Here is a 24,954-nt window from a genome sequence, read left to right as displayed (position 1 = left end):
AGCAACATAGCAGGATATCCACAAGTGAAACAGCGTTATCAAGATACTGGCGTAAGTCATTACAAGCAAGACACACAAGCGTGGAAGTGCATGTCGCCCCAGTTAGCGCCCGCCCAATCAATATATCACCTCAGGAGTTGCAATCTAGCTTGTCTATGGTATTATAGGATGTAAGAGGGTTCATTCTATAGCATCAATGAAAGGATCAGACGACCTACAAAAAAGCACATATTACGTGAAACAATTCGTAGACAGGATATGCGCCCTCCGATAGAAGTATAGGAGGGAAGGAAAAGCAGGATATGTAATCATTCAGTGACTATGCAGTAAAATCGATATCTTAGCCATAGAATCAATAAACTATGCGATAAAGACATAAACGCAAGGCGCAAAAATCATCCCGGAAAGAACCAACCCCTGACCCCCCGTCCGACCCAAGATATATAAGAAAGAAGAAGAGAAACAAGAGAAAGAACAAGAAGAAGAGGCCATAGAAACAAAAAGAAACGAAAATCAAGCCCCAACCCCCCCACCCTGCACGTCGAAGAGGCTACGGCCCTCCCCCCCAACTAACGTGCCTGTCGCCCCAGGAATACCCACATAAGGGAAAAGACGGGGGAAAGTCAACACAACCAGACTCCCGCCCCTCCCGACTCGCACAAAGCAGCTCAGGCTCGATCACAAACAGACCAACAGTTCAACAAGCAATGGCGGCGTCGTAGTATAGGTCAGCAAAGCGTCCACATCATAATGGGTGACCGGGCATCCGTCCTGTGATATATAGAGGAAGAGTTCACCCCTGTCCCAACTTGACCCTTCCGTCAATACGTAGCCACTGGAAGTTTGCAATGGAGTACAGCCTCAGACGAACAGGGTAGCCAGGCAGGTGGAACAAAGTCAATTCCGTGAGAGACCCCAGAAGCAAGGGGCGGAGAAGAGATCTCTTCCAGATATGTAGGCACAAAAACAGGGCTCCGGGCCAATCTCTCAGATTGCGACACATTAGGGGCAGCGCAAGATGGCTGGGTGGTAGAACAGGCCCATGGAGGCAATCCGCATGCGTTGCAGCACCAGGCCCCGACATCACATTCATGCGGTCGGTCGAGGTGGACCTGTGACCAACACTAGCCAGGGCCCTCCACGGAACCACCTGTAGACACGTAGCAGTTGCGCTCAGTGGCGGTAGAGATCCGCTTACGACATCACTTCTCCCCGGATCACCGGAGCCCTCATCCCTCGGCTGGATGATAATAAAGTCTAGCCGCCGTCCAAGGTCCCTGGCCCCGTCCACCCAGGCAAGACGAAGGGAGCTCAGAGCAGCAATGAGGTCTCGAACCGTAGGCTCCATACTGCTCAGCCAATATAAACGCTCTCGCACTCTGTATATCTTCTCCCCCAGCCAGTGTCATTAGCCCCCACAGCACCACCTAGCCAGAAGGCTGGTATGAAATCCACCAAACAGGGGCCGGAGCCACATCCAGCCGCTACGAGCAGTCCGCCAGTTCACCTCGCCAGTACACCGATCACTCAGTCACAGGATGCCCCATGAGAAGCGCGGGCTGTATTAGCGCTGTGTGGCACAGAGTCTTAGTAGCAGGAACAGACCCACAAACTGTGCGCAGGAGTGACGACCTCAACATCTCCGAGGTCCGAAAACGATGTACAGGTCTGCCCCAGATCCGCAAGTTCCAGCAGCGTTGCGCCCGTTCCAAAATGGCGACCCCAGCCCGTCCAGTCGACCCACACACAGCATAGAGAACAAAGGGACAGTCTTACTAGGCGGTGGAATCGAGTCTCCAGTGTGTGTGTCCGTATCTGGGGCAGCGCTTATTCACCATGTCCGTCTGGGTGGGTGCAGTGTATCTCCCGCAGCTCCAAGCTATGGGCTTCGTGGCCCGCAAAGCCGCGTCCTCGAGTGGCATCTGCGGCCGGCAGCAACATCCGGTCCCTCAGCCAGCAGTCGGACGCCGCCACGGCACCAGGCAAAAAGGATGAAAGAAAGGGCTGCCGGTCACGGCCAAACACCGGAGTAGCCGCCCGCTAATCCCCACGACTTCCGATGCCGTGTCAGCTCGGCCTGAGCTTGTGCATTCCGGGGAAGGCAGGATATGGACAGGATTAATGCCGTGGCGAGCGGAGCTCGCGGACTAGGCGGCCATCTTGCTCCGCGCTCGGCCACGCCCCCCCCCCAGGTCCCCTATTGGCTGGTGAGCTGCAGGCCGCCTACCAGCAAGCCAACATCCAGGGACAAACACCCTACGCCGACATCAAGACATGCATCCTGGAACGTCTAGGGATAGACGACGAGGCGTATAGGGTTCAGCTGCGTCAAGCAAGGGAAGGGCCTGAGGTAATTGAAATTTTTATGGTCAAGTATGTCCCCTAACGTGTACCCCATCGTCTCCATGTACGAGTTCAAAGTGCATGTAACTTCCCTCCGCAACCGAATTTGAAGACGCAAATACATTTGCGTCCAACGTTAACATGTCCTCTATCAGATCCACCATGAATGGATTGATAATTCCGTTCCTAACTATGCCTTGCCAACGTCTTTACATGGTGCACTTTCACGTTTTTCCTGGCTCTGCAGAGCTAGGCCCTGATTCCGGCCCTCGAACCACTTTTCGTCTCTGTCTCCGAAAGCTACAGCGTGAAGATGCATCCCTGACCTCTGCCTTACTTCCTGCCAAGCGAAGCGGTGCCTGGCTCGACCTGGCCTGCCTGCCAAACGGTATTTTGCCTTCAAGTTATCAGTATAGCCGGCTCAGCCTCCTCGAAAACACATTCCTGTCTAGTGAAATAGGTAAACAGCTCCTCGGCTGCAGAGCAAAGGGCCAAGCCTCCCTGTCTCCCTCATGTAATTCATAGCTCCCGTTACCATGGTAGGCCCATGGCCCCGCGCATTGCACTTAGACACATATGCATCCAGTATAGAATAGCCTCTGCCCGAGAGACCTTTCACTTCAGATTATACCTACCTCAAATACCAGATATCAGACACGTTATAGGAACAGGTCGGTCTGACATGCCAGACGTCTGTCTCTTCTACTAGTGCTAAAAGTCAGACCCTTAGCTTTCTCCAGATACACGTCAATCACACCTCATGCCAGCTGCGCGCGCACCCAGGTGACAGGTCTTAGCTGACTCTGCAGAATTTTCTATGTAACCACCCACTTATGACACTTTTCTGTGACGTTTCCAGTACGTTTCCAGCACACACCTTCGTGCACGCCTTTGTACATGCCCTTTTGCTACGCACATTCACTTGTCACGCCTACTGTATTCATTGCTATTGTACCGTTATACTATATATGTCATGTACTGTTAATAAATCGTGGACATCTTTTTGCCATCATTGCATATACCCCCGAACCCTTGTATTGATGGACTTGATTTCCATGGCTCGAGCCATTCTGAATTAAAGCCCTTATGACTCAGACACCCCGGACTCTGCCTCTCATTTAATTGAGCTATTCTTTTACTTGTCATTATACGGAAAAATAGTATACGGTAAATTATATTTACCACATAATTTGGCGCCCGAATAGGGACCCCTCCCCCACCCCACGCGCCGGCGATGCGTCGCAGGCCTTGCCCCCTGCCACAGCCGTGACGGACATCTATGCGCATCTGCAGGATTTCCTGTATCTCCCTCAGGCCTCGGAGGTGACGGAGACTGCGATCGACATCCAGACGAGGCGGTGAGGAGTGCGGAGGATCCCGACCAGAGCCCAGCCGAGAGAACAGTGTCCGAGGTGTCCAGAGGCCCACCTGTCCGAAGCGTCGAGGCGCATGCGTAGTGCGCGGCAGCAGTGACGTCATAGTGGTGCAGTCCAGTCGAGTTTCCGAGGCCTTCCGTTCCGTGCTTCCCGGTGAGTACCGTTGCTGGGGACGCATCAAGACGGGTGCATTAATTTGTATCCGGTCAAGACGGGTTTGGGTACACAGATCCGGTCTGCACTGTTTTAGCAGTGTATCTGTGCTGTTTAGCAGTACATCTAGTAATTCAGTTATTCAACGATTCAGTCTTGTTTTCGTTATAGAACTTGTGGGTAGTCAATATCTGTTCGAAATGTTTCAATGTGTTTAATGTAGTGGTATGAGTGATTGTTTGCATAAGTTACTGTGTTCAATGTGTTTGCGTTCAACATAGAGGTAGCAATGCCTTTGTTCTCGAAATTACGACAGATAGGAACTAGGAAAGGGATACTTGAAGAAGCAGTTCCCATCCCACCTAGGGACACTCCAGGACATTTTATGTACCACAAGCATGGCTTAGATGCCATACTGTACTTAGACTTATGGGTGGATTATACCAAAGATTTGGCAGAGACTCAGAGATGGCCCGTTACAGGGACATGGGATGCCGAGTGCATCATGAGAGTAGAAGAAGCGTTATGGAAAAAGAAAGCCAGACAGTCACAGAAGGATGCCATTGAATTGTGGCGCAAAGAATCACATAGACGGACAGAGAAAGCACTCAGAAAAGCAGAAAAGAGTAGAGAAGATTCCGAAAAAGCTAAAGAAAAAGAACTACTAGAACAGGGACAGCGAGTCAAAATCGAACAACATGAAAGACAGAGTAATGCTCTTATAACAGGACTGTATCCAGTTCTGGCCGAGGGCCGAGGGCCCAAAGCAACTCCGGAAATACCGAATGATCTGCCCCCTCCATTGGTTCCGACCAAAGTACGTCATAAACAGACCGCAGCAGATAGTTTCCTTTCTTCCTATTTAGATGATGAAGCCACCGCATATGTCAATGTACCCCGACAGCTACCACTGCTGATTCCTGCTGATCAATCCACGACCCCTCCACGTCATCAACTTCCTGCACCTGTTGTCACTTCCCCTGCTGGTCCCCTTACTCTTGGCCCTAACAACCCTTTTGGTACAGATGCGACTCGGAGTCAGTCGTCCCCGATAAACATACCTTACCCACACCCATTAACGACAAGTCAGGCTCACGGTTCTGCCTCAGGAGGTGCTTCAGGAAGTTCCTTTCATACCCCGCCACCCTTACACCGAGTGACAATGAGAGAAATAGCCATGTCGCGTACACCTAAAGCAAGCCCAGCCGAAAAACTTAAAGAGTACCTGACAGATTGCAGATACGATCCAGTACCTGGCAAGACAAAACCCATGATGTTAGCCTCACTACGTCTACGCCGTGTTACAGACTATCTACTATTATTACCAGACATGCCAGAACATCTAGACAACATATATCATTTTGTTAGAACAGGAGAAAGGCCAAAATGTGTTCGCGAAGCCATGGCACACGAGAAAGTTGAGACACAGGGTATGATATTGCGATTTCTGATTAATAGTTTGATAAGGGTACTGGACAAGCCAGGCTTTTCGCAGGAAGAGATGGAAGGTTTGTCGAGGTGGAGTCAGAATATTGCCGAATGTAAGCATGATAAAGAGAAATGTATAGCGGCCATGACTAGAAAGATCCGTAAAGAAATAATAGCAATACATGCCAGACAAGCGACTGACAGGCCTCTCGAGTCAGACGATAAAGACTCCACAGAGGAGGAAGAACCAGACGATTCAGCAGCGACCCAAGTGCCTCCAGGCACGATAGCTTACGTAGGTAGGGCAAAACTTCCTAAACAGTATTCTCTTGATAGGCCCTTTGACAGACCCATCCGTCATCTTTTCCCGATTCCAGAGAAATGTTCTCTTGAACATGTTTTCCAAGTTACTGATAGAACCCTGAAAGAAAGAGTAGGTTATCATGAACTCACTACCTTGCGTGATCAGGAACTAGCCCGGTCCGCAGTTCAATGGGCCGGGGATGACAGTATATATAAAGATGACTTAGTAGTGCAAACATTTTTAAGTCTAACTCCAGAAGAACAGCGATTAGCTGGTATATACATGACCCAACATCTTATTGTACAGTACGAAAATCAACAATCTGATCCAGGTCCGTTGTATAATTTATTGCAAGACTTACTCCTGCATAGATGGAGAGGCCTAGGTACTGATTTGATTAATGTAATTCTCGAACAACGCCATAAATACAGAACGTTCTTGACCCCACGTTTTGTGCCTGTTCCACCCCCAGTAAACAATCCTTTTCACCTAGACAGACAGAACCCTTTACGAGAAGTACACCCCATCCGGAAACCAGACAATACATTTGAACGCGTGTATGTATATACGCCCATAACTAAAATGGAATTATTGGAAATGAAGAAAATAGTGATAAAGATCTAGCAGATTTTCACCGTGAAATAAAAGATATGCTACTCATGGGAGATTACACATATTCTGATATTATGAAAATACTGAAAGTGTTATTGCCTGCCGGTATTTACGAGAAACTCAAAGAAAAAGAATGGGAGGTGGGAGACAAAAAGATTAATTGGACTGAATTGGAAGACGAAGACAAGGGTCGGACCCCAGGTTTAGGTCTTGGGGATAAGACTAAAGCGTTACCAGGATTATTAATACAGATTTTGCCAAGATTGTTGACAACTAAAAAGGAGGACTGGGATGCAATCTCAGCCTGTAAACAGAAACACGATGAAGACACTAGCGATTTTTATTCCAGATTCGAGAAATGTTTTATCATTAATAGTGGCCTGAAAACAAGTAGCGAGTCATACCCACACCTATTTGTAACCAAATTGGTTGAGAATTCATTGCCCCAGGTTAAGAACCGTGTATTGAAAGTCGAGAGCACATGGCAAGCAAATACGCCATCCCAAATGTTACAAATGTTACAGTATCACCAGAACAGAATTAGGGAGGAACATGATCACGAACAAAGACGAATGAAAGACACGAAAATGAAGATGCTAGTTGCTCAGTCAGTTCCAGCTGATGGTCAGAAAAAGGGTACGACACAGTCCAATAATTTGGCGGCTCCCGTTAAAGGGACATGCAACTATTGTAAACAGCCAGGCCATTATGTAAACGAGTGTGCAGTTCTGAAACACAATATCGCCACAGGTAAAACTAAAGAGAGACCACGTCCACCAAGACAGGACCAGGTCCAACAACATGTTCCACAGAACGTACAACCTATGCATGTTCCACAACAGACCGTAGCGGTACCACAGCCCCAACCCATTGCCGCAACTCAGCATGTCACACAACAGATGTACTAGTATGCCCAATCTGATTACCCCGATTATCAGCAGTACACATGAAACAGCCTAGAGAGGGAGGTTGGCTTGCCTCTTATTGAAGTTCCTGTAGATCAAGAGGGTCCTTATGTACATAGTCAGGTATTAGGAAAGGATAGAAAGTTTTTGATTGACACAGGGGCAAGCAGAACTACCATCAGTCATGACGATGTTCCAGGGGCTCCCCTCTCAGGCTCACAGAATGTTTCCCTTGGATTTTCAGGAAAGCCTATTGTTAACGAAGTATCGAAACCTGTTCCCCTTGCAGTTGGTCCATTATCCCGTACTACTGATTTATTGCTTACGAAATCATGTCCAGAAAACTTGCTTGGTATAAAAACTCTGAAAGCTCTAGGAGCTGTAATTTGTTGTTCTCCGGAAGGAGTAAGGCTGTTTCTTCGTGATTTCAAGGGCCATTATGTGTTGAGAGATTTTGATCCCAGGTTACAGAATGTTCCTGCACATTTATGGGCACAAGGCCCCACTGATGTAGGTTGTATGCACATTACACCATACCGTGTTACACTCAAGCCAGGAGTAGTACTGCCCTGAATCCGACAATACAAGTTACCACCTGATGCTGTAGTGGCTTTACTGAAAATCATTGACGAGCTCATTGCACAAGGAGTGGTTGTAGAAACCGACTCCAATGTTTGTAATTCCCCTATCATTCCGATTCTTAAACGCACTGATCCAAATGCACCTCCAGTTTATCGACTGGTGATTGATTTACGAGAATTGAATAAATGCATTGTACCACAGTATCCTGTGGTCCCGGATATCTCTTCATTATTGACAGCTATTGATTCAGAGACGACGTTCTTTACTGTAATCGATCTCAAGAACGCCTTCTTTAGTGTCCCCATCGATCCGGAAAGCCAGTATCTTTTCGGATTCTGTTTAAATGGCCGTAGCTTCAAATTTGCACGCGCCCCTCAAGGAATCACAGAAAGCCCCAGCATCTACAGCCAAGCATTGAAACGGCAACTTGACAATATACACATGCCTCCTAATACTGCCCTGCTCCAATACGTCGATGATCTATTGATCACCGCCCGCAGTGAATCAGAATGTGAACAAGCATCACTGACAGTTTTGTTTTTCCTGGCGGACAAGGGACACAAGGTGTCTCCTTCGAAGCTACAATTCTGTGCCCAGCAAGTGGTGTACCTTGGGCACTTGCTATCCAAAGAGGGGAGACAGTTGACACCAGATCGTATACAGTTAATAGCACATCTTACACAACCCAAGACACAGAAAGAAGTACGAGCCTTTATTGGACTCACTTCTTATTGCAGACAATGGATCCCCCAATACGCATTTCTGGCTAAACCACTTATACAGTTGACAACACAAGAGGCAGCGTCTTCGGCTGTCCTCCCATGGACTCAAGAACATACACAAGCTTTTAACGAATTAAAGAAAGCCTTATGTCAAGCACCTGTTTTAGCGACACCATGTTACAGCAAACCTTTTACACTTTTTGTCACAGAACGCGATGGCACAGCATTGTCGGTTCTCACCCAGGTTCAAGCAGACAAATACAGACCGTGTGCTTATTTTTCGAGCACATTAGATCCAGTAGCCCAGGCCTTGCCTGCGTGCTTGAAATCAGTTGCAGCAACAGCTCTAGCAATCAGACAAAGTGATTCCATTGTATTGGGACATCCATTGACAGTACAGGTTCCACATGCTGTGGAAGTCCTCCTAAACAGAACACAGACTCAGCACTTGACTATAGCACGACTGACAGGTTATGAATTGACGTTATTCCAACCACACATAGAAATCAGACGTTGCAATACACTGAATCCTGCTACACTTTTACCATCGAGTAATACAGATCCTACTCCACATGACTGCGTGGAGGTCATTGATACTATCACGAAGCCCAGACAAGACTTGACAGATGTGGCCTTACCCGATCCAGACCTGACACTTTATGTGGATGGTTCATGTATGAGAACAAGTACAGGAGAACTAGTGGCCGCATATGCAGTGACCACTGAAACTGAAGTTTTAGAAACACATCGCATTGACACCCTGTCAGCCCAAGCAGCAGAGCTCATTGCTCTGACCCAAGCCTGTATACGAGCCAAGAACCTTAAAGTAAACATATACACAGATTCACGTTATGCATTTGGAGTCGTACACGACTTCGGTGTCCTCTGGCAAGAAAGAGGTTTTCTGACCTCTCACGGAGCCAAAATCCAGCATGGTCCCCTCATTCGAGCACTGCTGGAAGCAATACATTTGCCTACAGCCATAGCCATCATGAAGTGCAAGGCACATACAAAGGTCACAGACACAATTTCCCAGGGTAACGACTTTGCAGATCGAACAGCGAAACATACAGCCCAGACTCATACTCATACGATTGATATGACAAAGACTGACGTATCATCACTGACACATTGTATGACAGTCAGGGACCCCACACAAGATGTCATTGACATACAGGCACATGCTACTCCAGACGAAATCAAGAAATGGGCTGAACAAGGAGGGGTCCAGACTGAACAGGGATGGATGACGAAGGGAAAGACCACATGGTTTCTCCCCGACTCCATGGTCCAAGTAATTATCAACACTGCACACAGTCCAGCACATTTAGGTGAAAAAGCCATGCTAGATAGTTTACAGAACCTCTGGTTTAACAAACATTTACGAGCAGCAGCTAAACAGAAAGTGCGTACCTGCATGATCTGTTGTCAGTTCAATCCAGGAAAAGGTATTCCCGTGGAACGAGGTGGATTTCATCCTCCCGACCATCCTTTTGAAGTCCTCCAGATGGATTATATCCAGATGGACAGATGCAGAGGTTTTAAATATGTAGTTGTATGTGCCCTATCCCGATGGACAGAAGCATATCCCGTCCCAGATTACACTGCTCCGACCACTGTCAAGCAGTTGGTTCGTGAATTCTTCCCGCGGTACGGTTTGCCCCGTGTCGTGTATTCGGACAATGGTCAGCCATTCTCGTCCGAACTCATGAAGCAGGTTTCCCTTCTGTTAGGTTATCAGTGGAAATTCCACTGTGTCCGACATCCCGAGGCGGCAGGTCTCGTGGAGCGACATAATCAGACTCTGAAAACTCGTCTTGCCAAGGTGTGTAAAGAGAAAGGAGTAGATTGGATAGTAGCTTTGCCAGTTGCCCTCTTTTACATGAGAATGGTAGCCCATTCAAGGACAGGGCTATCCCCGTATGAGGTGGTCTTCGGTAGACCTCCTAATATGTGGGGGACGCCTATGCCGAGAAAGATTACTGATGTTGAAAGTACTATGCTGACAGATTACCTTGCTTCCTTGATGTCTGCACTACAATCATGTCGTTCACAGGTTGCAGCAGCTTTTCCAGACAACACCGAGGTGAAACCGCATGAGCTGGTCCCAGGCGATGTAGTTGTCGTGCGCAACTTCGACAGGTCAAGCCCTTTGGAGCCCCGTTGGAAGGATCCGAAGATCGTCTTGTTAACCACCAGGACTGCGGTGAAACTCGAAGGCAGAAAAACCTGGCTCCACTCGAGTCATGTGAAACGCTTTTATGGACTTCCGCCAAAGACTGATTCCCAGCCCTGCCACATTCCAGAGACTGATACTAAACTCCCCCTGGTAGAGAAAACTCCTCAGCAGGAGTTCCGCATGAAGTTGAGGTCTAGCAAGCCAGACAGTTTAATTGTTTAAGTCCCCCTCGGGTGAAGCGGTTAGACAGTTTCTTGACATGTACAAGTTAGACCCCAATAGAGAGAGAGATAGACAGGAGATCCAGAAAAGAAATCATTATTGTAAAAATCTCCGTAGTCGGTGCATCTGCACCCTGATTATTATGTTTTTTCTGAGTCTTACGTTAATTTGCATCAGTTGGATGTTATATATGTATTTTCCGATCGTACATTCTTCTAATGACACTGCAGAGCACACGTTTAGTGAACTACCCCCACACGAATTGTCTTATCGACTTGCGCTGCGCAACAATACATTTATTCGTATGTTACACCATTCACACCAGATCAACAATGCTACTAACCTGGCTGGTTGGATATGTGGCCGACTCCCTCCCTATCAGAATTTCAAGGGAGCTCTGCCCCTCTTTCCTTACCCGTTTACACATAATGGTTCCTGTGGTGCATGGTTTAGTTTAATATCCTCTTTAGACACTGAATCAAGGGTTTCCCAAGGCAAATGGATATGGGGGAACCTGAACACAGTCATGAACAAAGCATGTTTCCCAGATGAAGAAGGTCTTCCACAAATGACAGGGACCGATCTAGAAAATGAAGTGTATGGATTAGGCAATTTTACACTTAACCTCATGATCTTAAATGTTCAGTCAGAAACTAGTCCAGACTTGCCATCTATATCAGTTTTACCAGCAAAAGGTGTATTATGCGTCAGAAAGAATGGTTCAGTACATCTAGGCCATAGTGACTGTACTACTGTAGTCGAATTTAGTGATGAAGGCAAGTCTACATTCAAAGCTACCCGACATTCCTATTTCATTTGTGACCATACAGCTTATGTACGTTTACCTCTAGACTGGGATGGTACTTGTTTCATTGCATTCCTATTGCCACCAGTATTTCTAGCCCCATCTGACTATCACAGGAATTCCCGCCTCAATCTTGTTAGGCACAAGAGAGACCTTCCATTAGTTGATCAGACTGAAACCGCATGGGAACAATATACAGATTTCAATAAAGGATTCTTTCCTTATTTAGGCACTGTCTCCAATAGTAAACTGATACGCAAATCAACCAGAATTCTCAAAGCAGTAGTGAATGAGACTACTTCAGCTTTGGGCAACTTAACAGAGGAGCAGTCCGCTATGAGACTTGTTGTTCTTCAGAACCGCCTTGTCCTTGACGTCATCCTGGCCGATAGGGGCGGAGCTTGTAGAGTCATCGGATCCAGTTGTTGCGTGTTTATTCCTAATAACGCGCCATCAGTCTATAAGGCCATCACCAGACTTCACGAAATTGCCCATCAGATACACCAGAATCCAGGCTCCTGGACTTGGTCCGGTTGGCTCTGGAGTATAATAACAGCCTGGGGATGGAAGCTATTGTCATTTCTAGGGATTATATTGGCCATAGTATTCAGTTGTTGTTTATGTCTTCAATGTGGGCCAGCGATTTGCGGTTTGTGCGCCACAGCTTGTATTCCCCGCTCAAGTTCACGTTCCCATTCCCGATTAAAGAAAGAAGAACAAATGATGCTATATGAACAGATAGATGGTCTCATGAAAATAGATATATCCCAATGGGTCCGTAGGGGACAAGGAGGGAATGAGGTAATTGAAATTTTTATGGTCAAGTATGTCCCCTAACGTGTACCCCATCGTCTCCATGTATGAGTTCAAAGTGCATGTAACTTCCCTCCGCAACCGAATTTGAAGACGCAAATACATTTGCGTCCAACGTTAACATGTCCTCTATCAGATCCACCATGAATGGATTGATAATTCCGTTCCTAACTATGCCTTGCCAACGTCTTTACATGGTGCACTTTCACGTTTTTCCTGGCTCTGCAGAGCTAGGCCCTGATTCCGGCCCTCAAACCACTTTTCGTCTCTGTCTCCGAAAGCTGCAGCGTGAAGATGCATCCCTGACCTCTGCCTTACTTCCTGCCAAGCGAAGCGGTGCCTGGCTCGACCTGGCCTGCCTGCCAAACGGTATTTTGCCTTCAAGTTATCAGTATAGCCGGCTCAGCCTCCTCGAAAACACATTCCTGTCTAGTGAAATAGGTAAACAGCTCCTCGGCTGCAGAGCAAAGGGCCAAGCCTCCCTGTCTCCCTCATGTAATTCATAGCTCCCGTTACCATGGTAGGCCCATGGCCCCGCGCATTGCACTTAGACACATATGCATCCAGTATAGAATAGCCTCTGCCCGAGAGACCTTTGACTTCAGATTATACCTACCCCAAATACCAGATATCAGACACGTTATAGGAACAGGTCGGTCTGACATGCCAGACGTCTGTCTCTTCTACTAGTGCTAAAAGTCAGACCCTTAGCTTTCTCCAGATACATGTCAATCACACGTCATGCCAGCTGCGCGCGCACCCAGGTGACAGGTCTTAGCTGACTCTGCAGAATTGTCTATGTGACCACCCACTTATGACACTTTTCTGTGACGTTTCCAGTACGTTTCCAGCACACACCTTCGTGCACGCCTTTGTACACGCCTTTTTGCTACGCACATTCACTTGTCACGCCTACTGTATTCATTGCTATTGTACCGTTATACTATATATGTCATGTACTGTTAATAAATCGTGGACATCTTTTTGCCATCATTGCATATACCCCCGAACCCTTGTATTGATGGACTTGATTTCCATGGCTCGAGCCATTCTGAATTAAAGCCCTTATGACTCAGACACCCCGGACTCTGCCTCTCATTTAATTGAGCTATTCTTTTACTTGTCATTATACGGAAAAATAGTATACGGAAAATTATATTTACCACAGGCCCCAAGAAACGCCTAGGGCTTTATCCTTCCGTATTCAAGATCTGGCCAATCGGTGGTTAAAACCTGCTACAGCCACTAAGGAAGATATTCTGTCCAAAATATATCTGGAGCAGTATCTGGCTTCCCTGCATCCTGCCACCCAGAAGTGGGTACACCAACATGCTCGTCTAACGCTCGACAGTGCTGTGGAAATAGCCAGCGCCTATAGCAGAGCCCAGGAAACCCAGAGACCCAAGGAGGAACATCATTCCCGTATACCTCCAGGGAACCATACCCGGGTCCCACGACCCCCTCAGGCGGTCAGGAAACCGGAGCCCGCTCCCCTTATGCCCTATCCTGTCTTGCCTCGCCCCAACCCACCTGGACCTCAATGTTTTCATTGTGGTGGGTACGGACATATTGCTCGCGTCTGTCCCCAAAAGGAGGAGCCCATGGACATAGGGATGGCTAGAAACTATGTATGTCTCACCGCTGAAACCACCCCTCCTCCATTTCGATGCCCAGTGCGGATAGAAGGACACAGAATGATGGCACTGGCCGACACTGGATGCAGGCAAAGTGTCCTAAGACCCCAAGAGCTACCTCACCCTGTCGGTCCAGTGACAGGCACCGTGGCTATCAAATGTGTCCATGGCGACACCAAGCACTATCCGACCACACGGGTCCATGTCCAACACCCCACGGATACGGGTAGTCTGCTAACGGTGGGCCTCATACCTAATCTCCCCGAACAAGCGATATTGGGAAGTGATTATAGTGGGCTACCCCATCTCCTTCAAGACACCACAGAATCTCTGAAGAAATGGTGGGCCGATGAACAAGTTACTTACCTTCGGTAACGATATATCTGTAAGAAACATTAGTTAGTGTTAGATTCCTTACCTTAGAATATCCCCAGGCGTCAGTCTGGATCCGGAAACTTTTGCGTAGCAGTACCCCTGCGCGTCGGTAGGCGTCGTCTGCAGGCGTCCCCTGCGGCTCCGCGTCCGTCGTCGGCGTCGTGCGCCGTGATGACGTCGCTGGAGTACATAGACGCCGCCTCCGCGCGCTGACGTCAGTTCTTTGCACACAGCATTTCCGCGCCAGGAGACGCAGAGCCATGAGAGAACCAACACTGGTGCCATGTAAAAACTAGGGCCCTGAAAGGGATGACCCTAACCCTAGGTATCAGTTCGCAGAACGGGGAGGATGGGTGGGTTCGGTAAGGAATCTAACACTAACTAATGTTTCTTACAGATATATCGTTACCGAAGGTAAGTAACTTGTTCATCTGAAAGAAACACGTTAGTGTTAGATTCCTTACCTTAGAATACATACCCCAGCAATACCAACCCCGGTGGTGGGTCTGCGAACCAATACAACTACACCAGAAAGTCCTGGAGGACAGAACGGCCAAAGAAGCCATCCCTCCGGACTTGGCTGTCCAGGCAGTAGTGCCTCGCAAAGGTGTGTAGCGAGGCCCACGTAGCCGCTTGGCAAATGTCCTGCAAGGGGACTCCCCGGCCCAGGGCAGTGGTAGCTGCCGTGGCCCGAGTGGAATGGGCCCTCAGCCCAACAGGAGGCTCCTTCCGAGCCAAAGAGTAGCACGCTTTGATGCAGAGGACGACCCATCGAGAGATGGTTCGTTTACAGACCGCCCGTCCCTTCTTCGCACCCACGTAGCCAACAAACAGTTGGTCATCCACCCGGAACTGGCGTGTGCGATCCATGTAAAATGAAAGCGCACGTTTTGGGTCCAGACGATGGAGCCGCTCTTCATCCTTTGAAGGATGCGGAGGCGGGAAGAAGGAAGGGAGGGTGATGGACTGCCCGATGTGAAAGGCCGAAACAACCTTGGGCAGGAAAGAAGGTCTAGTCCTCAGAACCACCTTATCAGGATGAATGGACAGGAAAGGAGGTTGGACAGAAAGAGCCTGGAGCTCACTCACTCTCCTGGCAGAGGTGATGGCAACCAGGAAAGCCGTCTTTAAAGTCAGGAGACGGAGAGGACAAGAATGAAGGGGCTCAAAGGGAGCACACATTAGAAAGGTCAGAACCAGGTTCAAATCCCACTGAGGCATCACAAACGGAACAGGTGGAAACATGTGAGTGATGCCTTTCAAGAATCGAGTTACAATCGGGGATTTGAACAAAGAAGGCTGATCAGGAAGCCTCAAAAAAGCTGAAAGGGCAGAAAGGTAGCCCTTGATAGTGCCCAGAGCAGAGCCCTGCTGGGCAAGAGAAAGAAGAAACAGAAGAACCTCCGAAAGAGGGGCAGAAAGAGGATCCACAGCCTTTGCTGTGCACCATGCCACAAATCTGTTCCACCGACAGGCGTATACCGACTTAGTGGAGGGACGCCTGGCTGCCAGAATAACATCACAGACTTCAGGAGGCAAGTCAAATGGCCTCAACTGCCGCCGCTCAATCTCCAAGCATGGAGGTGGAGACTGGACAGGTTCGGGTGGAGGACCGTCCCCTGCTGCTGCGACAGAAGGTCCTCCTGAAGGGGCAGGCGGATCGGGGGACCGACTGACATGCTGAGTAGCTCGGGATACCAGTATCTTCGAGCCCAGTCCGGAGCCACAAGGATAACTTGGGCCCAGTCGCGCCTGATCTTCTTCAGCACTCTGGGCAGAAGTGGTATAGGCAGAAAGGCGTATAACAGACCGCAACTCCACTCGCGCCGAAAGGCGTCGCCGTGCGAGTGCCGTCTTGGAAACTCCAACGCGCAGAACTGATGACATTGCGCGTTCTCTTCGGTGGCGAATAGATCTAACCAAGGCTCTCCCCATTGCAGAAAGATGCCTTGCGCCACGTCCGAGTTCAGACGCCATTCGTGATCCATCGAGCACCGACGGCTGAGTTCGTCCGCCCTGGCGTTCAGAGAACCTGCCAGGTGTTGAACCGTCAGAGTCACGCCCTGACGTTCCAGCCATTGCCAGAGGCGCAGAGCCTCCTGGCAAAGGGTCCACGACCCCACACCGCCCTGTTTGTTGCAGTACCACATGGCGGTGGTGTTGTCGGTGAACACCTGCACCACACTCCCGTTGACAAAGGGGAGGAATGCCTTCAGTGCCAGACGAATCGCCCGCAGCTCCAACAGGTTGATATGGAGCCGGGACTCCGCCGGAGACCAGATGCCTCTGATCTCTGCCTCTCCCAAGTGGCCACCCCAGCCCTGGAGGGACGCGTCCGTCACGACAACGTGCTCCGGTTGGGGAAGGGAGAGGGACTTGCCCCTGACCCAATCGCGGTCCGTAAGCCACCACTGCAGTTGTCTCGCAGTGCCCTCCGAGATCAAGACGTGGTCGGACAAGTTGCCCTGATGCTGGGCCCACTGAAACTTCAGGTCCCACTGCAGAGCCCGCATCCGCCACCCAGCGTGATGCACCAGAAGGATGCAGGAAGCCATCAGTCCCAGCAGCCGCAGCGTCAACCTGACCGAAACCCGGGATAGCGGCTGAAAGATGGGAATCAAAGCCTGAATATCCGAACCCGCCGTTCCGGAGGATAAACCCGAAACTGCGCCGAGTCCAAAACCGCTCCGATGAAAAGGAGCTTTTGAGAGGGACACAGGTGTGATTTCGGCACATTGATGGAGAACCCCAGGTCGTGCAAGAGGTCTGCCGTCATCTGAAGGTGGTGGACGACTGTCTGGGGCGAGCCCGCCTTCAACAACCAGTCGTCTAGGTAGGGGAAGACTGAAACCCCCAACCTGCGCAGATGGGCTGCGACCACCGCCATCACCTTTGTGAACACCCGTGGGGCGCTGGTAAGGCCGAAGGGGAGCACGATAAACTGAAAATGCTCCTGGCCTACCGTGAACCGCAGGTAACGCCGGTGGGCCGGCAGGACGGGGATGTGAAAATAGGCGTCCTGCAAGTCCAACGCTACCATCCAGTCTTGTGGGTCTAGAGCAGCCAAGACCTGAGCTAACGTCAACATCTTGAACTTCTCCTTCCGGAGGAAGCCGTTGACGTTCCTTAGATCCAAGATAGGACGTAGGCCCCCCTTGTCCTTCTTGGGCACCAGAAAGTAGTGGGAATAACAACCACGCCCTACTTCTGGCCCAGGAACGCGCTCGATGGCCCCCTTGGCCAAGAGGGCCGTAACTTCCTCCTGCAGAAGTGTCAAGTGGTCCCCCGACACACGGTGGTTCTGCGGTGGCATGGCTGGAGGAGAGGTCTCGAAGGGGAGGGAGTAGCCCCTTCGGACGATTTGCAGCACCCACCTGTCCGAAGTGATCGTGCGCCAGTGAGCGTGGTGATGGCGAACCCTGCCACCCACTGGCGACACATGGGGCCGAAAGCACGGACTAGGAGGATTTTGGGGTAGATGCTGCGGGGGAGGGTGTGGTCTGACCCCGCCGTTGTCCCCGACCGCCACCACGGCGGTTTCCACGGCCGCCACCGCGTTGGAAAGACTGTTGCGGCGCGTGGCTGGCAGCACGTGTGGGGGCGCCCCTTCCTTGGCCACGAAAGGGACGAAACGAACCCGGTTGCTGACGCTGGGTCGAGAGACCCAAGGACTTGGCCGTGACCCTGGAGTCCTTGAAGCGTTCCAGCGCGTGGTCCGCTTTGTCACCGAACAGGTGACAGCCATCAAACGGCATGTCCATCAGGGTATTCTGGACATCAGCCGAAAAATTGGCGGATCTCAGCCAGGCGTGGCGACGAATCGCCACCGTCGTAGACATAGCTCTGCCCAGCGAGTCGGTCGTATCAAGACCACACCGAATTGAATATTTCGCTGCATCTCGGCCTTCAGCCACAGCCTGACCGAGCTTTGCCCGCACCTCCATGGGGCATTCTGGCAGCAGCTCCGCGACCGTATCCCACACAGAGTGGGTGTAGCGGCCCAAGAGGCAGGCGGTGTTGCAAGACCGCAGGCCCAAACTAATGGACGAGAAGACCTTTTTGCCAAACTGGTCATACCTCTTGGATTCCCGGTCGGGCGGGGCCGACGGGAATGCGGACTGGGAGGTCGAGGCCTGGATCACCAGACTCTCAGGAGTGGGGTGGGTAGACAGGTACTTGGGGTCGTCCGGACAAGGACGGTGGCGCCTGGCCACGTTCCGATCAACAGGCGCACCTGAAGCGGGCCTGGACCACGTGCCCAACAGAACGTCAGACAAGGCTTCATTAAACGGCAGCAGTGGCTCCAGTGGGCATGACTGCGGTTTGAAGACCTCGGTGAGGATGTTAGGCCTCACGGCCGCGACGGGGAGCTCAAGGTGTAAGGCCTTGGCAGCCCTCATCAGCACTACAGAATAGGCAGCTCCCTCCACCGATGCCACGGTTGGAGGAGAGATCAAACCAGGGTTAGGAGAGTCGTCCAAACCACTGGCATCCCCCAAGTCACCTGTCCAGTCCGGGTCATACTGGCACTCGCGAGCCAGAGGGTCCTCGGACCCCTCCCAACCTTCACCGTACTCCTCATCCTCTCCGTATTCGGAGTCAATGATGAAGACCGGCTCCTCGGGGTTCATGGGCCCCATCGGCGCCGGGACCGGCGTCGTGCGACGCCCGTCCGGCGCCGCGTCCGGCGTCGGAGAAGGTAAGGGGACGGCGCCACCCGGAGCCGGCGTCGGAACCCCACCGCCGGCCGGAACCGGCAGTGGAGAACCGGCGCCGCGCGGGGGCGGCGTCGGGGGTAACCCCGATGGCAACGGCGCCGGGGAGGCCGGAAGACCAGCCGGCGCCGATCCCGAAGGCCCCTGCGGCGCCGGGGTCGGAGCCGTCGGCGGCGCCGGGGCCGGAGCACCCGACGGCGCCGAGGCAGGGACACCCGAACCGCTAGGGCCCCCAGACGGTAGCACTGGGCCCGAAGGCGCCGTAGGCCCCGTCGGAGAAGCGAGCGCCCTCATGGCCATGAGGAACGCCTCGATCTCCTCAGGCGTCGCGCCATGCCCAGGGACCGGAGGGTATGAGGCAGGCCGCGCCGGCGACTCTCGCGGAGCCGCGGGGTTGGGGTCACCCGAGCCCCCGGCCGCATCGCGCGAGCGTCGGGGGGAGTCGGGGGTACGATGACGACGCCCCGACTTCTTGTGCTTCTTACCTGACGAGCCTGACGAGTGGTGTCGACTTCCGGAGCGCCCGGCGCGGCTCCGCGACCGCTCCCTCGAACGCTCTCTCGACCTCCGGCCGGACCGGGACCGCTCCCGGTCCCGACGTGGGGCCGACACCCGGAGCTCCAGCAGCTTGCGGGACCGCTCCCGCCTAGCCTTGTTGGTAAGGGCCCGGCAGTCGACGCAGGAGTCCACGTCGTGGTCAGGGCCCAGACACCGGAGGCAGAGGCGGTGATGGTCTGTGACCGACATCGTGCGCTCACAGTCATCGCAATTCTTAAACCCAGGCATCCTATCAGGCACCGTAGAGGAAAAAACAATTGAAAAACTTGGTCAAAGACCGGAGTACTGCTCTTCAGATCTGCGTCCACTGGCGCGGAAAAAAGAAGAACTGACGTCAGCGCGCGGAGGCGGCGTCTATGTACTCCAGCGACGTCATCACGGCGCACGACGCCGACGACGGACGCGGAGCCGCAGGGGACGCCTGCAGACGACGCCTACCGACGCGCAGGGGTACTGCTACGCAAAAGTTTCCGGATCCAGACTGACGCCTGGGGATATTCTAAGGTAAGGAATCTAACACTAACGTGTTTCTTTCAGATGCCCCGTTTTCCCGTGAACCCCCTCCTGGGAATCCAGCGGTCAAACCGACCAAGACCAAAAGACAGAAAAGGAACGAAAAAAGGGACTTTGCTATGGCCTTTCCTGCCCAAGTCGATATCCATCCATGGGAAACCAACCAGGAATTTCGCGCCACGCAACAGGAAGGCCCGGTGTTGCAGGAGGCTAGGGCCCATGCTCTGGATGCTGAGGACCCACTGCATGTAGGTCCTTATTTCTTCCGAAAAAACGGGCTCCTCTACAGAAAGGGAGGACCCCAACAGCCTCCCCAGCTGGTTATCCCCGGATTGTTTCGAGATAAAGTTCTGTTCCTAGCCCATAGCCATTTGCTGGGAGGTCATTTCAGTGATGAGAAAACCGGACACACGATCCTAGATAAGTTTTATTGGCCAGGGGTACACGGACAGATCAAACAGTATTGCCGGGAATGCCCGGTCTGCCAACGGAACAGCCGATACCGTCCCCCCAGGGTTCCTCTCCAACCCCTCCCCATCATTGATGTCCCTTTCACAAGAGTGGGCATGGACATTATAGGACCATTGCTACCCTCGAGATCTGGGTGTAGATATGCTCTTGTACTGGTGGACTATGCCACCCGCTTCCCTGAAGCAGTACCCCTACGCCAACCCACCACTCAAAACATAGCCAAGGCCCTCATATCCATCTTCTCGAGGGTGGGTTTTCCCCGCGAGATATTAACTGACCAGGGGACATCCTTTGTATCCTCCCTTATGCGCCAAGTCTGCTCCCACCTAGGCATCAAACAAATAAGGACATCTGCCTACCACCCCCAGACAGACGGGTTGGTAGAGCGTTACAATGCCACCCTCAAAACGACCCTTAAGAAGCTTTTAGGCCTCGAAAGTAAGAGATGGGAGGAGATGCTTCCCCTGGCGCTGTTTGCCATCAGGTGTAAGCCTCAAAGCAGCACAGGTTACTCACCGTACGAGTTGTTGTATGGACGAGCCCCACGGACACTCTTGGATATGGCTAGGGAAGCTTGGGAAGCCGAACCCGACAGAACCCGACCCCTACCCGAATATGTGGACAATCTAAAGACCCACTTAGAACACATAAGGGTCATTGTGAGACAGAACCTGGTGGCCACTCAAGACACACAAAAACACCAGTACGACAAGGGAACCAAAGCCCGGAAGTTCAATCCTGGTGATCTAGTATTGTTACTATTGCCTTCTTCCGACCATAAGTTGCTAGGGCAGTGGCAGGGCCCCTTCCCTGTTCTAAGAGCCGTGACCCCTGTTACCTATGAAGTGGAAAAAGAACCCACCCGAGGTGTCACGCAAATCTATCACGTGAACCTCTTAGAGAAGTGGGAGGGACCCCGTCCTGTCATGTCCAATGCAATAGCCCCTCCCTTCGAAGGATGCCTTGACCCTGACCTCCCAGAACCTAACAAACAGGATCTCAGGCGAGCCTTGTCCTCAGTGCAAACAGTATTTTCCTCCCTACCAGGACACTCCACCGTGGTTGAACATGCCATCCACACGGAACCAGGAAAAACATTGAGACAAAGGCCTTACCGCATCCCCGAAGCTCGTAGAGCCATCATCAAAGAGGAGACAAATCAAATGCTGAAAATAGGCATCATAGAACCCTCCAACAGCAGCTGGAATTCCCCTATTGTTCTAGTCCCCAAGCCAGATGGCTCCACCAGATTTTGCATAGATTTTAGAGAAGTGAACAAAATATCGGCCTTCGACACCTACCCCTTACCCCGCGTAGATGAAATGGTGGAACGCATAGGCAAAGCCAAGTACATAAGCACCCTTGATCTCTGCAAGGGTTACTGGCAGATCCCTCTCAAAGAAGCAGACAAACCCAAGACCGCCTTTTCCACCCCTGAGGGTTTGTTTCAGTTTAAGGTGATGCCCTTTGCGCTTCACGGTGCCCCAGCTACGTTTCAAAGAGCCATGAACTTGGTACTACAGCCGCATATAAGGTACGCCGGGGCATACCTGGACGACATCGTCATTTATAGTGACAGTTGGGAGCAGCACTTACAACATTTACGAGCCGTAGTTACCTCTCTAGGGAACAATGGCTTTACCATCAACCCCTCCAAGACCACCCTAGCTGCCCAGAGTGTGAAATACCTCGGATACCTGTTGGGGGAAGGGCTCATCCGGCCTCAGAACAATAAGATCAAGGCCATTCAGGCCATCCCCTTCCCTCAAACCCGGAAGGAACTTCGTGCCTTTCTTGGATTATTAGGGTACTATAGGAGGTTTATCCCGAATTTCTCCCAAACCGCGGCCCCTTTGATCGACTTGTTGAAGAAAACCACGAAAACTGAAGAACTACTCAGACATCCTTCAACCCTGGTGGTACACGCCTTTGAACGACTGAAACAGTCCCTGATTTCAGAGCCGGTGTTAGTCAGCCCAGACTATACCCAAACATTCATACTGCAGACCGATGCCTCTGATCAGGGCTTGGGGGCTGTTCTCTCACAGAAGGACTCGACAGGGGTCGAACGGCTAATACTATACCTCAGCAGGAAACTTTTTCCCCGAGAAGTAAATTATGCAGTGGTAGAGAAAGAGGTCCTAGCAATCAAGTGGGCGGTGGAAAGCCTTCGGTACTACGTGGAGGGGTGTGAATTTATACTTTACACCGACCATGCCCCTCTGGAATGGATGGCCCGCAATAGGGGCCACAATGACCGAGTCCTTCGGTGGTTTCTCTCCCTACAGCCCTTTAGGTTTAAAACCTTACACAGGAAAGGACTGCAACAGGGCAACGCTGATTATCTGTCCCGGTATCCGCCTCCCAACCCCCCTACAAGAAAGACAGCTAGGGAAAGGGGATGTGGAACGGAAGCGGCACATACCTCTCTACAGCGATGTCCGAGCGCGGGGGTCCTGTCCCCCGCGCCCGGTCGATTAACGTCCCGGTCACCCAGGACTCCTTCTCTTTCTCGTCCCCTGCAGGTACCGACACCCGAGCTTGGAGGACCGGAAACACTCGCCAGCGATCCCGGAAGCGGAAACAGGACGACCCCGAACGACCCAGAAGCATCCGCCCCTGACCCCGGAAGTGTTCGGACAGACAACAAGCCGGAAGATAGAAAAAGCCCGAGGACGAAGGAGAGGCGTTCGGAGCAACCGACTCGTGGCAGGAGGCAGCGGAGAGCGACGAACCCCCGACAGAGAGCGGCGCAGCACGGCTAGACCGAAGCGAGGACGTGGACGAGGACGTCTGGACGGAGGACTGGTGGCGTCCTCAGGAGGTGGCTGGAGAGCGGCCGCAACTCGGACGAGAGTTGCGGCGGGGCACGTGAGTACACGTCACCCTTTCTCAGTGCCCCCTCCTGTATATAGAGTTGTATATAGAGTTGTATATAGCGTAGGATTCACGCGCACAGAGACACTGTATATTTATCCCCTTTTTCACGAGCACTGTATAAAGCCCGAGCACTGCCCAGCACCTGGCACCTCTCTTCCCTCCCCTCTCTTCCTTGCCTCTTCCACCTCCCCTTACCGTCCCTCCCTCACCGGCACTCTTTCGTAAACCTCTCACTCCCGGGTGTAGGTGGAAGTATTCCGACTGTTTTGCTCGGACTAAAGCCCTTACGCTTCTCTCCTTTTCCAAGCCTCCGAGGAGTCCCAGTACCAAACCGAGGAGACTACTGGTGAAAAAGGAGAAGCAGGACTTGATCCACAAACCACCTCGTCGAGCCTGGTCATCAGCCAAGTCAACCAACCCTACCTTCATTGTGACTTTGTGCATCTGTTGAATAAAAACCTCAGACATAGCTCACTATATTCGGCCTCCCTGCCTATTATTCCGGTCCGCCCGTTCCCCAAGTCCACAAGGACCCTCCCTGTCTCTGAGGGTTTTAGCAGGGAAAATTCTACAGAACTTACAGTCAGCCACCTTGTGTTCTGGATATAAGCAGTAAATACACTTTTGGTGGGGGTCCTTCTCAAATAAACGCAGTTTCCCACAGGAAGAGCAAGGTCTAAACAAAGACTTCTTACTTGACATCTTGAGAAAACACTGAGTAAAAGAGTAGATATGAAGAAAACTGAGCAGAGCTCAGGGAGACTCCCTTCACACGACGTGCGGTAGAAAATCTGAGGGCTTGAGCTTCTGAGGAGAAGGTTCTAGAGGGTGCTTGAGCCTGATTGGCTGCAGTTTGGACTAACATAATGACACTGATATGTTGCAAATGAGTTTTCTCTCTCTAATGCATTCCTATGTAGGAACCATTGTTGAGGTTTTTCAGTGTATATTTTATCTGTTTTATTATGTATTATGATATTACATTTATATATATATTAGCATTATTGCTATTTTATGTACCGTGGGACTCCCACTTCGACGACGGGGAATATTCAAGCATGTGAATCTATGAAAGACACCCCTAATACTGGAGAATCTCCTTCCACCCATGTATTGGCTCCCAAATTTTCCTCCCTAGCCCCCTTGCTCTTCTGCCCTTCCTAGCATAAATACCTTTTTCTAAATTAAATACCCCCAGAAGAGTAGCCAACCACTGCTGCAGCACCGGGGGGACTTTATCCAACCAAGCCCTGGCAATCACCAGTCTGTAAACTGCCATAGCCACAAAAAAAAATTCCCCATGCTCCCTGTCCCCTCCCCCCCCGACCCCCAATATTACCAAGGGAGGCGTTAGAGTAACTTTC

The 24,954-nt window shown here is 51.3% G+C and overlaps 1 protein-coding gene across 1 annotated transcript in view; it reads right to left on the bottom strand.

Moving 5' to 3' along the window:
* Positions 1-24,685, bottom strand: part of LOC147689374 (uncharacterized) — a 29,457-nt gene extending 4,772 nt beyond the window's left edge. Inside the window, exon 1 of the mRNA XM_086940077.1 lies at positions 24,124-24,685. The gene's annotated coding sequence lies outside the window, so the exon portion shown is untranslated. The remainder of the gene's footprint in view (positions 1-24,123) is intronic.
* Between the last annotated feature and the right edge of the window lie 269 nt (positions 24,686-24,954).

This window comes from Lissotriton vulgaris, chromosome 10 (assembly GCF_964263255.1).
Source record: "Lissotriton vulgaris chromosome 10, aLisVul1.2, whole genome shotgun sequence".
In the NCBI taxonomy this organism is placed as follows: domain Eukaryota; kingdom Metazoa; phylum Chordata; class Amphibia; order Caudata; family Salamandridae; genus Lissotriton; species Lissotriton vulgaris.
This window is presented reverse-complemented; position numbering and strand designations above follow the sequence as displayed.